Raw genomic sequence first — 13,384 nt, 5'->3', positions numbered from 1 at the left:
TATACATACACAGAGAGAGAGAGAGAGATTAATGCACCAGACTGCAAAGCCATTTGAACTGTAAGGTTGGCAGTTCAAGCTCACCAGCTGTTCCTTGGAAACTCTATACAGGGTCGCTATGGGTTGGAACTAACTTGATGGCACTTAACAACATACACATAAATATCAATAACTTTAATTTGTAAATCAATGTGGAAAATGATACAGTGGTAAGCGTTTAAGTTTGAAAATTAAAAAAATAAAACAAAACCACTTCACTTGTAATCCTAGCTTACAAATGATGTCTATTCTGGTTAGCTTTTTGGAAAATTTCTTCTAGTTTTTGTTTTTTTTTCTCAAACATTTCTTTAATTTTAAATCATGCTTTATCTACATAATACAACATCACTTATTTTTTTAACGTACACGGTCTATATATACCTACAACTTTAAAGGTTGTACAATATTCTATCCAGCAAACATTTAAAAGATAATTTAACTATCCCTTACAGTCTCAGAAACCACAGTGGGTTTGGTTTTGGTGTTTTGGGTCATTACTGAAAATTTATTTTCCCATCAAATTGAAGGTCCTATGTGGAGCTATGGTTTAATGCACTGGGTTGCAAAGTCAGTTTGAACTGTGAGTCAGTGGTTTAAGCTCACCAGCCACTCCTAGGGAACCCTATATAGGTCACTATGGGTTGGAACCAACTTGACAGTACTTAACAATAACAAATTTGTATATGATGATCTACATATACCAGCACAGTCTAATAAAAATCATAAAGACACATATATAATTTTAAATCTTCTAGTAGTCACATTTTTAAAAAAAAAGGGGGTGAACTTAATTTTAATATCTTCTTTAACCCAATGTAACTAAAATATTATTTCAACATGTAATACAAACATCATTAATAATTTATATACTTTTTCTGTATATCTTCTATTCACAGCACCTTTCATTTCAGATTTTTCACATTTATCATTTATTTCTAGCAAATATTAGCTACATGTGGCTCGTGGTTGTTTTGGATAGCACATCCCTATAATACATATTTTATGAGAAGGCAGAAATTCTATTAAAATGTTTTTCAAGATTGTTATCAGCAGAATACATAAAATTTTATACTACTAATAAATATTCATAATATAATGCTAAATTTTTATACATATTGAGCACAGACAGTATGTTTCTACTAAGTTTGTAACCATGTAAACAGAGAGCATTATGTGTAAGCTCAAAATGATGTTTTGCTTTTTCCTTTAAAAATACCATTAAAAAAAAGTCATTATTATGCCTTTTCAATGAAAAGTCATCTGATTGGTTAACATCAAAACTCCAATTTGAGAACTGGTGTTGTAAAGCAATTCCAGCCTCTCACACACATTGAGCTTTTTAGAGATCTGAAGTAGTAAGAGAACTTAAGTAACTCCTACCTAGGAGTCCTGGTGTGGTGCTATAGGATAAGCACTGGACCACAAGGTCAGTTTGAACCATAAGGTGGAGGTTCAAACCCACCAGCCAGTGCTTGGAAACCCTATAGTGTTGCTGTGAGTCAGAACCTACTCTACAGCACGTAACCACCACCACCAAGGCTGGGAACTTGCAGCTTCCTCTACTAAATGCCCCCAGGGATACAAAATAGAGTCAAATAACCTACTCTGTCCTGAGACAGAATCCTAAGGCTTCTGACTCCTCAACACTTCCTTGAGGACCAGAGTGGCAGAGCCTCCCACACTTTAGAGGAAGTCCCTGTTGACCTTTAGGAAACTGTATGAATAGGTGGTTCCTGAAAGGCTACCATTCTAAATGACTCAAAGGGTGCCCCTAGGAGTTATGAAATGTAGTAGTCCCAAAGCAACACTGTATCCCAACCTAAGACAGTCATTTGGCAAGGCTCAGCTAAGCAAATGGTTCTGACAACCTTGGAGAGCTGTTTGAGCGGACTGGGAAGATGTTTTCAAGACATCTTGGGAAACTTGGGCCCACTACAGAAGCGAGCGGATTAATGGGCACTGTGACTCTTCTCATTTTTGCTTACTTAATTCCCTTCCCTTTTCCCTCCATGAATAAATACCCTTTCTCCCATCTCTGTCGACCAAACTCATGAAATGGTTTAATAACTGTCACCCCACTATTAAACCCTGTGAAATTCAGGAGATGTTTTTCTACATGTTTCCTACATTTTCTGACTCAGTTGAGAAGCTTTCGTAATCTGTAGGGATAAACTCCAAGCTGAGCATTTTTTGGGGGAAATGTGGCTGCCATTGTCTTTATCCTAGACAAAATAGCAATCTTCATAAATATTTAATCCCACCTGGGCCGGAGACTGGATTTTCATGGCTGTTACCCTTTTCCTGTATTTTCAACGCACAGCTCAAATTCTACTTTGCTTCATTATTGTTTATTGGTCTTTAATATCATCTAGATGTTCCTTCATTAATTTACTTTTTTCTGAAAACCAACGATCTTTAATTTCCTTGAAGCTGTCTGAAGAATGCAATTCTCAAATTCTTTATGGCTCAAAATGATCATTGTTCTCACTTTCAAGCCAGAGAGTGAAAGTATCATCAACTTTATAGAATTTTTAAAGCTGTAATAAAGAGGTAATTCCTGACCTGTGGGTATTATTGGTGTCTTACAGAACAGCATTCTTTTCTAGCTGGATCAAATTCTTCATGATCTAATGACCCCTGTGATTTTTCTAGAAGTTGAAGGGTACTATATCCACATTATCCAACCACCACTGCCAGTTTCATGGCATCCTTATAAAATTTGATCAAATCCTGTGTTGCAGCCAGAAACCACTGTAGGACCACTGAGACTGAATTTTGCATTTGTGAGCCTCTTGTTCAACAGTAGAGTAAAATTCCAGCATTATCCTTTTTCAGCATTTAAGTATTGAAAAAGTCTCTATGTTCGTTCCCTACAATACATTTAAAAATTGTATGATCCAGTTAGCCTGGTACATAAAAAAAAGTTGACTCAGTCTAGATTCTTCTGATACATAAAATATGAACATCTTTTTTACTTTAAAGAAAGCCATAAGCCAAAAATTCAGCATTTGCAGAGCATTTTTTTTTTCAAATTTCTACAAAGAAAAGGTTTTTTATTATTTCAAAGAGCAACTGAAATCAGAGGCTTCAGTCCAATAAAATCCAAGAGAGGGATGTAGCTATAGTTATGCTTTAATGTCTCCCATATCAAGCAATGACATATAATGTGACCTTCAAAATGACCATCTGGTTCTCGTTCTGAGTTACCTTATCTTAACCATTTTCAATTATTTCTATTTCTAGCTTCACATTTATCTTCATTTTCTGTATTAAATGCTTCAGATGTATTCTGAGGGCAGAAACAAAAGAATAAACTAAACTGTTGGTTCTAATGATAAATTATTGATGCAGGTGGTTAGCAAGCATCAACTCAGTTGTTATTTTGCCATTCTAGATGTAGAAGAGAGAGGTAAAGGAGAAAAATTGATGAGAAATTAGGTCAGTGATTTATTTTCTTTACTGTGTGTCAAAATATATACCGCAAAACATACACCAGTTCAACAATTTTTACATGTATAATTCAGTTGTATTTATAATATTCTTCAGGTTATATGATCATTCTCACTTATCCTTTTTCAAATTATTTCACGACTATTAACATAAACTCACTGCCTCCTACGTGTCTCATCTAACCTTGAGTCCCTGTTGTCAATGAGATTACATATGCTGTTGTTATGTGCTGTCAAGTTAGTTCCTGCTCATAGCAGTCCTACCTAGGGTTTCCGAGGCTTTAAATCTTCATGGGAGCAGAAAGCCTCATCCTTCTCCTGTGGAGTGGCTGGTGGGCTCGCACTGAGGACCTTGTGGTTTGAAGTCCAGTGTTATTGTTGTTGAGTGTTAAGTCTCATGTTGTTGTTGTTATGTGCTGTGGAGTCAGTTCCTACTCCTAGCAACCCTGCACAGGGTTTCCGAGGCTGTAAATCTTTATGGAAGCAGAAAGCCTCATCTTTCTCTCGTGGAAGAGATGGTAGTTTTGAACTGCTGACCTTGAGATTAGCACCCAGATTCATAACCACTACGCTACCAGAGCTCCTTACTAAGTCTCATGTTGTTGTTAAGTACTGTGGAGTTGGTTCCAACTCCTAGTGGCCCTGCACAGGGTTTCCGAGGCTATGAATTGTTACAGGAGCAGAACGCCTCATCTTTCTCCCATGGAACAGCTGGTAGTTTCGAACTGCCAACCTTGAGGTTAGCAGCCTGATTTGTGACCCTGTAAATCCTTTGAGGCTGAGGCGCAGAAAGCCTCATCTTTCTCCGGCTTGATAGCATACAGATAATACTTTAAAACAGCATGATGCAACACTCTTTTCTAATTAAGCTAAACTGTGGAGTCCTGGTGTGAAGCTGTAGGCTAGGCACTGGACCACAGGGTTGGTTTGGACCACAAGGTAAGCCACTCCTAGGAAACCCTATGTATGTTTACTATGAGGGCATCTAATATCCACAACAACAAGGGCTTTGTTTAAAGATGACTTCAGGAAACAGTTTTGGTTTAAAGCTTAAAGGTTACTTCAGGACAATAGCTGGGGTGGGGAGGCAGGGAGAAAGAAATCCAGCCCCAATAGTTCCAGACAGTTTGGATTCCAAGAGAATATGAAATTCTGTTCCATCTGTCTCATCCCAAACATTTTTCCATCTTTTGATCAGGATTCTTCTATAGAATCTTTGATTGAAACATTCAGTAGAGGTACTGAGAGCTCCATGCTTCCTACAGATTTCTTAGCATGTAATCAGTGGTGCGTACTGTACTATGTAGGCATCACAGACATAGTGGAAGAAGAGACAAAACCTTCCATCTGCTATGATAATGGCCTGCAAAGATGCTGAAGCCCCCCGCCCATGTGTAACTTCCAACTGTTTGACATATGTCTACTCCAGTAGACGATAACGTCCATGAGGGCAGGGATGCTATTATTTATGGTTATAACTGTTGGCTTGCATGATGCCTGTAGTATGGCAGGTGCCCCCAAAACTATTTGATGGATCAGAGAATAAACCATAAAATAACTTGGATTAGTGACCACCCACCCCTGGATACAAGTGAAATATACCCATCTTTTAGTTCTCTCTTCTTTTACTTCTTTCGTATCATCATCTCCAAGGTTCAAGTCAATTATACTGTTGCGAAAGAAAATTACTTCCACCTCTCATCCATCTGCCACATGTTCCCTATATATTTGTTCTCTTCACTTCTGGTCTCAGCTGACAATGCTACAGAAAATAAATATTACAACAATACTGATGGTCAGTATTGTAAATATATGAAGTTAGTGGGGCCCTAATTCTTCTTAACCTTTTAGTTATTTAATGAATTTTCTTTCACAAACCATTGCTCAAAGTAATGATGTAATCCAATCTCCACTTCCTTCACACTACAATTAAATCCTTAAACTCTATTTCTGCCTTACCGTTCTACTAATGAACAAATCTGTGTTAGAAAAAATGTAGCCAGAATGTTTCTTAGAAGTGTGAATGTGGAGACTTTGTCTCATATACTTTAGTTCCGGGACAAGGATATCATGCTGGCAAAATAGAGTGTCAGTGAAAAAGAGGAAGCTCCTCAATGAGACGGAATGACACACTGGCCACAACAATGGGGTCAGATATAGGAACAATTGTGAGGATGGCACAAGCGTTTTGTTCTGTTGTCCGTATGAGGCAGAACCAAATCAATAGCATCTAACAACAACAATATGCTCTCAAAGGCCACAGATAAACTCTTAATTCCTTTACTAAAAAGTTACCCGAGAGTTACATCTATGAGACTTAGTTTTTATAAAATCTCAATAAAACCGAGGGTTATATGGACACACCAAGAGTGAAACCCTCAGGTTGTTCTTTATTATCACAATAGTTCAACTCATACAGAAAAAGGTAATAGGTCACTGAGCCTCTGTTTATTTAAACTGATTATTTTGGATAACGTTAACAATAAGACATAGTACTTTTTTTTAGTGCTTATCAAATTCAAGGCAATGCACTATCTCCAAAACAACTCTAGCTTCCTTTCTAGAACGGGAAACTGAAGCCCAGAGAATAATACAACTGTCCAGGGCTATATAACAAGGGGCTCAGTTAGGACCTATGTTCTTATTTCTCAAAGTGTAATTCACTTACCACTGGCAACAGAATTTCTTGGTGAGACTATTAAAAATGCAAATTCCTTGGACTGTATCCAACATCTAATCTGAATGTCTCTAGACATTACTGTTATTATGTTTAGGTCAAGTCAGTTCTGAATCATAATGACCCCATCTACAACAGAATGAAATACTGCCTCTATCCTCACAATTGTTATTATGTTTGAGTCCAATGTTGCAGCTAATGTGTCGCTGGGGGTTTTCCTGTTTCACTGACCCTCTACTTTTCCAAGAATGATATCCTTCTCCAGAGACTGGTTCTTTCTGATAACATGTCCCAAGTATGTGGGGCAAAGTCTTGCCATCCTCATCTGGAAGGGGTATTCTGGCTGTATTTCCAACACAGATTTGTTCTGAAAATCTATGGTATATTCAGTAATTTTTTAACACAAAGTAATTTGACTATATATCCTCAATCTAAAGGCGAGAAGACTGCAAACAAATTTCCAATCTTAGGTTTGAGTTGGCAGTACATGGAGTGCAATAATTCTGAAACTATTTTGTGTATGTTACTTATTCCTAAGAAAATGTATACATATATGGATGTTGCTAGGAGCCAGAAATCTACTGTTTGAGGAGATAAAAACATACAAAAGAGGAAGATGAGAAAAAACTCTGTATCAGTATGAACTCAAAGTTTTTTAAAAGGTCAACAAACAGAATGCTAACTATTAAATGTAAAGGAAAGGTTAGAAAACCACCACTGTGTAGCTATCACAGTAATAATTCAGATGGGTCACATCTCTGTGGAATGGGCACAAATATGGATTTCTTCCAATCAGTAGGCCAGGTAGCTGTCTTCTGGCGTAGATGAGTGAGTGCCTCCAGTGCTGCATCAGTTTGTTGAAAGAGTTCAATTTGTATTCCATCAATTCCAAGAACTTTGTTCTTTGTCAATACCTTCAGTGCACCTTGGACTTCTTACTTCAGTACCATTGATTCTTGATCATATTTTACCTCTTGAAATGGCTGAACATTAACTATTTATTTTTGGTATAGTGTGTCTGTGTATTCCTTCCATCTTCTTTTGATGCTTTCTGCATCATTCAGTTATTTTGCCCATAGAACCCTTCACTATTTCAAGTTGAGGCTTCAATTTTTTTAAATTCTTTCAGCTTGAGAAATCCTGAATGTGTTCTTTCCTTTTGGATGTCTAACTCCCGGTCTTTGTACATTTTATTATAATATTTGACTCTATCTTCTCGAGCTGACCTTTGAATTTTTCTTTTCAGCTCTTTTACCTCCTCATTTCTTCCATTTGTTTTAGCATCTCTATGCTGGAGAGCAAGTTTCAGAGTCTCTTCTGACATCTATCTTGGTCTTTTCCTTCTTTCTGTCTTAATAACCGTTTGCTTTCCTCCTATATTATTTTCTTGCTGTCATCCCACAACTCTTTTGGTCTTTGATCTTTAGTGTCTAATTCATCAAATCTGTTCTTGAGATTCTCTAAATTCTGGTTGGATATTTTCAAGGTCCTATTTGGCTCCATTGGGGTTAATTTTCTTCAGCTTCTTCCTGAACTTGCATGAGCAATTGATAGTCTGTTTCACAATCTGCCCCTGACCTTGTTTTGGCTGATGATATGGAGCTTTTCCATCTTCTCTTTCACAGATGTAGTCTATTTGATTTCTGTGTATTCCATCTGGTGAGTTCCATGTGTATAGTTGTTTTTTATGTTGTTTAAAAACACATTCGCAATGAAGAAGTCATTGGTCTTGCAAAATCCTATCATGCAATCTCCATCCTCTTTTCTATCACCAAGGCCATATTTTCCAACTATTGATCCATTTTCTTTGTTTCCAACCTTTGCATTCCAATCTCCAGTAACTATCAATACATCTTGATTATGTTTGATCAATTTCAGACTGAAGAAATTGGTAGAGTTCTTTAATTTCCTCCTCACTGGCTTTAGTGGTTGGTGTGTAAATTTGAATAATAGTTTTATTAACTGGTCTTTCTGATAGTCGTAGGGATATTTTCCTATCACAGACAGCACTGTACTTCAAGATAGATCTTGAAATGGTCTTTTTATGATATATGCGATGACATTCCTCTTTGTAATTCCTGACATAGTAAACATGTGACTGTCAGATTGAAATGGTCAGTACCAGTCCACTGCAGCTCCCTAATGCCCAGGTTATTGATGTTTATGTGTTCCATTTCATTGCTGTGACCATTTCCAACTTTCCTAGACTCATACTTTGTACATTCCATATTCTGATTATTAATGTATATTTAAAACTATTCCTCACTTTGAGTTGTGCCCCATGAACAAATGAAGGTCCTAAAAGCTTTATTCCATTTATGACAACATGGTCAACTGTACTTTGAGGAGGCACCTATTACCCAGTCGTATTTTGAGTCCCTTCCAACCTGAGGGGCTCATCTTCCAGCACTATATCTGACAATATTCTGCTATTCCTCATCAGGTTTCAATATTCTGGTGCCATCTGACAGTGTTCCACCGCTATTCACATTTTATCATTGAATATTCAATTTCAGTGATTGAATACTCAGAAATAGTCTGTTTCTCCTTCTTCCTAGTCTGTCTTAGTTTGGAAGCTCATCTGAAACCTGTCCACCTTGGGTGACCCTGCTGACATTTAACAATATTGGTGGCATAGCTTCCAGCATCAGAGCAATACACACAAGCCACCACAGTACAGATGAGTAGTGGAAATTACAGGGTATCCTCAAAGAATATTAATACACCTTCACATCAGAGGAAAATCAGAAAGATTTAGTAAACATTAAAACAATAGACATGAAAACTGCAATAGCAATCCTCAAACAAAATGAACTGAGTGCATACATTTATGAGGAACAAGAAAATTAATAACACTATATACACACACAAACCACAGAGCAACACCTCATAATGTGGCTGAACCTAGAGAATATGTTGAGTGAAATTAGTCAATCACAAAAGGACAAATACTGTCTGAGACCACTGTTGTAAAAAGTTAAGAAAAGGTGACATAGCCACAGAGGACTAGAGTGGAGAGTGAAGCGTCCAGCTGATAAGAAGAGAGGGCATATGCACAAGAACACCCACACTTGCAGATAATACCCACTTGACCTGGCTTCAATGACTGGACGATCAGAGCTCAACTTGAAGAAGAAAGAAGAGGAAAAAAAGAATAATCTGATACAATTTGATGAACTTGACCTACAACTATGGATGCAGTAGCTCAAAAGAGGGAACAAATCTTTACAGTGAGGATCATTCCCACCTCGATACACAGAGTAGACAGGGATGGACAACTTGGACATTGGCTACCCAAAATGGAGGGCTACTGTCATGTCTGACAAGTGGTTATACTCCGCATGACCCGCACAGAGAGATTAAACCCGAGTAGGGGCGACAGGAGATTAAAATAAAGGGAAAACACAAGATACAAAATGAAAATAAGTAAAGTTGGGGCTAGGTGGGACAGAGCACTCTGATGGAGATACTGTGACCCTGACCTACATTCAGCACATTTATTATACACACATATCAAAGGAGGTGCTGGGGGCATAAAAAAGAAAAACATCTGGTGTTACTGATGCATACAGTAAGCGGGACTTTTATCAGAAGAATGTAACTTGTGGTTGCTAAGGAGACAGAGATAGGGCAAGATGTTTTTGCAGACTTGAACTGAAGGTCATACAAAGAAAAAACCTTGCAAGTTCCCTGTCCCCAAAACAGCAAGTTATGCAGAGGGGCAAGTTGACCTGGAAGCAGCCTGATTTTCTGGACCACAGCTGTTTAGTTGCAATCCTTCAGTTAAACTGCCTCCAAGTCTGAGACCTTCAGCTCAAATCGCTCCCATCTGGCTACAAAGGCAAGAAGTGACTGGCTTACAAGCTTTCATGAGGGAGCTTAGATCCAGAGGGCACCGAGGAAGGTAGACTCTCCACTGAGTAGTATCCAATCTGTCTGTGGGGTTGAAGAAAGGAGATGGGGATGGCACTCATGTGGCACAATAGTGAATAACTGCTATGAGGACTGACTGTGAGGGGTGGAAATACAAAGGTAGACATTTTGTAGCAAAAAGAGGGGAGTGGTTGACTTTGCAGCCCAAGAGGGGTGGTCCCTGGGACGATTAAGGGAGAAGAGTGGAGTGAGGGACCCTACCCAGAGAAGCAGTGATGCCAGAGATAGAGGCAGAGATGATGATGTGGAGAGATGGAAAGGCTGGAGACTTTAGACCCAGAGAGGGAGAGGGGCTGTATGCTTACGACCAGGGGGAAGGTTTGCAGGGTATACCCTTTGGTTGGTTGATGATGCATGGAGGGGATTGTAGCCATGGCAGTGTAACGATAAACAATACGATGAACGTAAAGCTAATGTTCTCCCATGTAAACTATCACATAATTCACAATAAAATATTAACTGGGCAGACGGGCAGAGCACTATGCACCATGAGGGAGGTTGTTAGTTGGAAAGATGAAGGTAGCAGAAGACACAGGGAGGAGTGCAGGAGTCAAGGTGAACAGAGGCTAAAAACTATTAACTGATGGTACATAGAAGGAACTGCAATCACTGCAATACAAGAAGTGTGTGACTTATTGAATATGGGACGGAAGCTTTGTTCTGTAAACGTCCACTCAAGTCACAATAAAAAGTTAAAACAAAGCAAAACAAAAGAATAGTACTAATTAAGTATTGTTTCAAATATAAGGAAACGTAAAATTTATATATGAAATGTGCGACCTTGGACCGAATTTTGGATCAAGGCTAAAAAGCTGTAATAAAAGACACTATTGGGAAAATTTGAATGTGGATTAGAAAAGAGTAATTGTATCAATGTTAAATTTCTTGATGTTGGTACTTGTACCATGGTTATATTAACGAATATATTTGTTCTTAGGAAGTGTGCACTGAAGAACTTAGTGGTAAAGGCAGATGCTATACCTGTCACTTCTCAACTATTCAGAAAGAAATGTATGAATATAAATGCATGTATGTGGGTATATAAGTACAACACAGAGAAGAAGGAAAGTACATGTGACAAAATGCTAACAATCATAACCTGGGCCCAGGAGTTCTTTGTAATATTCTTGGAAATTTTCTGCAAATTCAGAATAGTTCAGAATCAGAAGTTTTAATAAATATTCCAACTTGCAATCTGTTTAGAGAAGACAAATGAACACATCTTATCAATAGAAAATCTTGTTTATAGTTTTAAATATCTTTTCTCTATGAACTCTACTTCATAAATTTACATGTTTTTAAAGGTCTCACAATTTTTCTTTAAATAAAAATATCTATTTATAAAAATAATTAGATGCATGTTTCTCTTTAATTTGTATTTTTACTTCTTTTAAAGTTCCTATCAAAATAAGAAAATGGTATGAGATTTGAACGTTAAAATGGAAAGTAAAAAATTAAGAAAGTAAAAAATATAAATAAAAATTATATTTCAATTAACCACTATTTCAAATGAAAACGTTTTGCTGGAATTCTTAACATAATTTTATTTTTATTGCTATACTTACACAGAAATACAGTGATTAATTATTCACTAGCCTTTACAAATATAGAAATTTATTTAGAAACCTATTTTATAGTCATTTTTATTTTACTTTGATCATAAACATTCACTGAGCTATTTTTGTTTTGTTTTATACAAAACAGACTCCATTTGTTTTCCTAGTCTTCGTACTAAAAACATATTTTAAAGACATCTGACTTTCTAAACCAGACTAATCTTGTAGTTCTGTGGCAGAATCGATTGATTATACACATGTACAGGCCATGCTGTCAATCATATACCAAATCCTGTTCTCATCGCATCTGTCTCCTATTCTAGATGACAAGTTCCTCAAGAAGTAGGTTCTAGTTATCTGTGTGGCCCCAGTACCGAGTACAACATTTGGTATCAATATGTAAAGTGTATTTGCTGAATGAATGAATGGCCACTTTCCTTTTACATTCTAGTAAGTTAGCCATTACAATGTTCTACATCCTACTTTGGTTAAGTCGAAACTGGGATCTTAAAAGCTCATGAGCAGCCATAAGGTGCACCTGGTTTCTCCATGTGAAGAAGAAAGAAGTGATAATAATGGAAGATGTTTGGAATCAATTAGGCCAGGAGACTAATGGAACACAGGAACATCAGTCTCCATGACCCTGAGACCAGAAGAAGCTCGATCATGCCTGGCTACCATTATCAACAGCTTGAAAGGGATTACATTAGAAGATACTGGATTGAATGGGAAACAATACAGAACTAAACTTAACATTATAAAAAAGACTGGATTTACTCGTCAGAAAGAGACTAGAGAAACCCAACTGTGGCCCTCAGCCATGCTTTAGGTTTGGAATAAAACTCACCCTCAATGCCCAATTTTCAACTAAGTGGTACATAGGTATATGGGGGGACAACAACACTAATAAGGTATGCTCACCATGGAATGGGGAACCATTCAAGATCAAAAGGGCACATTTACCTAGGGACAAAGTTGAGAAGGGATGGGAAGGTGGGTGAAATGGAAATCAGAACCACAGGGAGGAAGTAGGATAACTGTTGTCACATGGAGGGATTATAATCATTGAGATAAAATGGTGTATGATTTGTTGAATGCAAAACTGATGATCTTCTCTAAACCTTCACTTAATTCACAAACTAAAGTTTGAAAAAAAAAAAAAAGATTACAGACAAGAAAACGCTATATACAAATTCTTCAATACTTGGGAGTCACCATGAGCCAGAATTAATTTGCTGGCAATGAATCCGATTATTGTGTAGTTACATTCACTGAGATTTAAATTTGCATTTCCCTGATGACATTTCCTAGTTGAAAATCTTTTCATGTTTACTGGTTACGCAAATATCCTTTCTTGTAAAGTGTCAGTTAAAATCTTTTGCCCATTTTTCTATTGGGTTGTCTTGCAAATAAGAATATTGCCAAAACAAAATACAATGTTATGATCATTTAAAACTGATCCACAGAAATGAAACATTCATTTTAATTTGGAATTTTAAAAAGTCCAAATGTTTACAGTGATTTGTATAAAATAATAAAAGAAATCTATATAAATGTAATTAATAAATAACCCATTATTGAGGCTGTTAAATGGCTTTATGGATTATAAGACTGAGTAATTTTATAATATTAGGTAAAACAATCAGAAGTACATTATTTATTTATGGGTTAGAAAATTTTAATTGCATCAAAAATATCACCCATAGATCTTAGGAATCATCTGGCCTTGT

The 13,384-nt window shown here is 37.0% G+C and overlaps 1 protein-coding gene across 1 annotated transcript in view; it reads right to left on the bottom strand.

Moving 5' to 3' along the window:
- The window catches only part of ITGB3BP (integrin beta 3 binding protein (beta3-endonexin)), an 83,968-nt gene that overhangs the window by 30,127 nt on the left and 40,457 nt on the right, over positions 1 to 13,384 (bottom strand). The gene's annotated exons all lie outside the window — the stretch shown is intronic.

The sequence above is a fragment of the Chrysochloris asiatica genome, unplaced genomic scaffold (assembly GCF_000296735.1).
Source record: "Chrysochloris asiatica unplaced genomic scaffold, ChrAsi1.0 scaffold00048, whole genome shotgun sequence".
In the NCBI taxonomy this organism is placed as follows: Eukaryota; Metazoa; Chordata; class Mammalia; order Afrosoricida; family Chrysochloridae; genus Chrysochloris; species Chrysochloris asiatica.
This window is presented reverse-complemented; position numbering and strand designations above follow the sequence as displayed.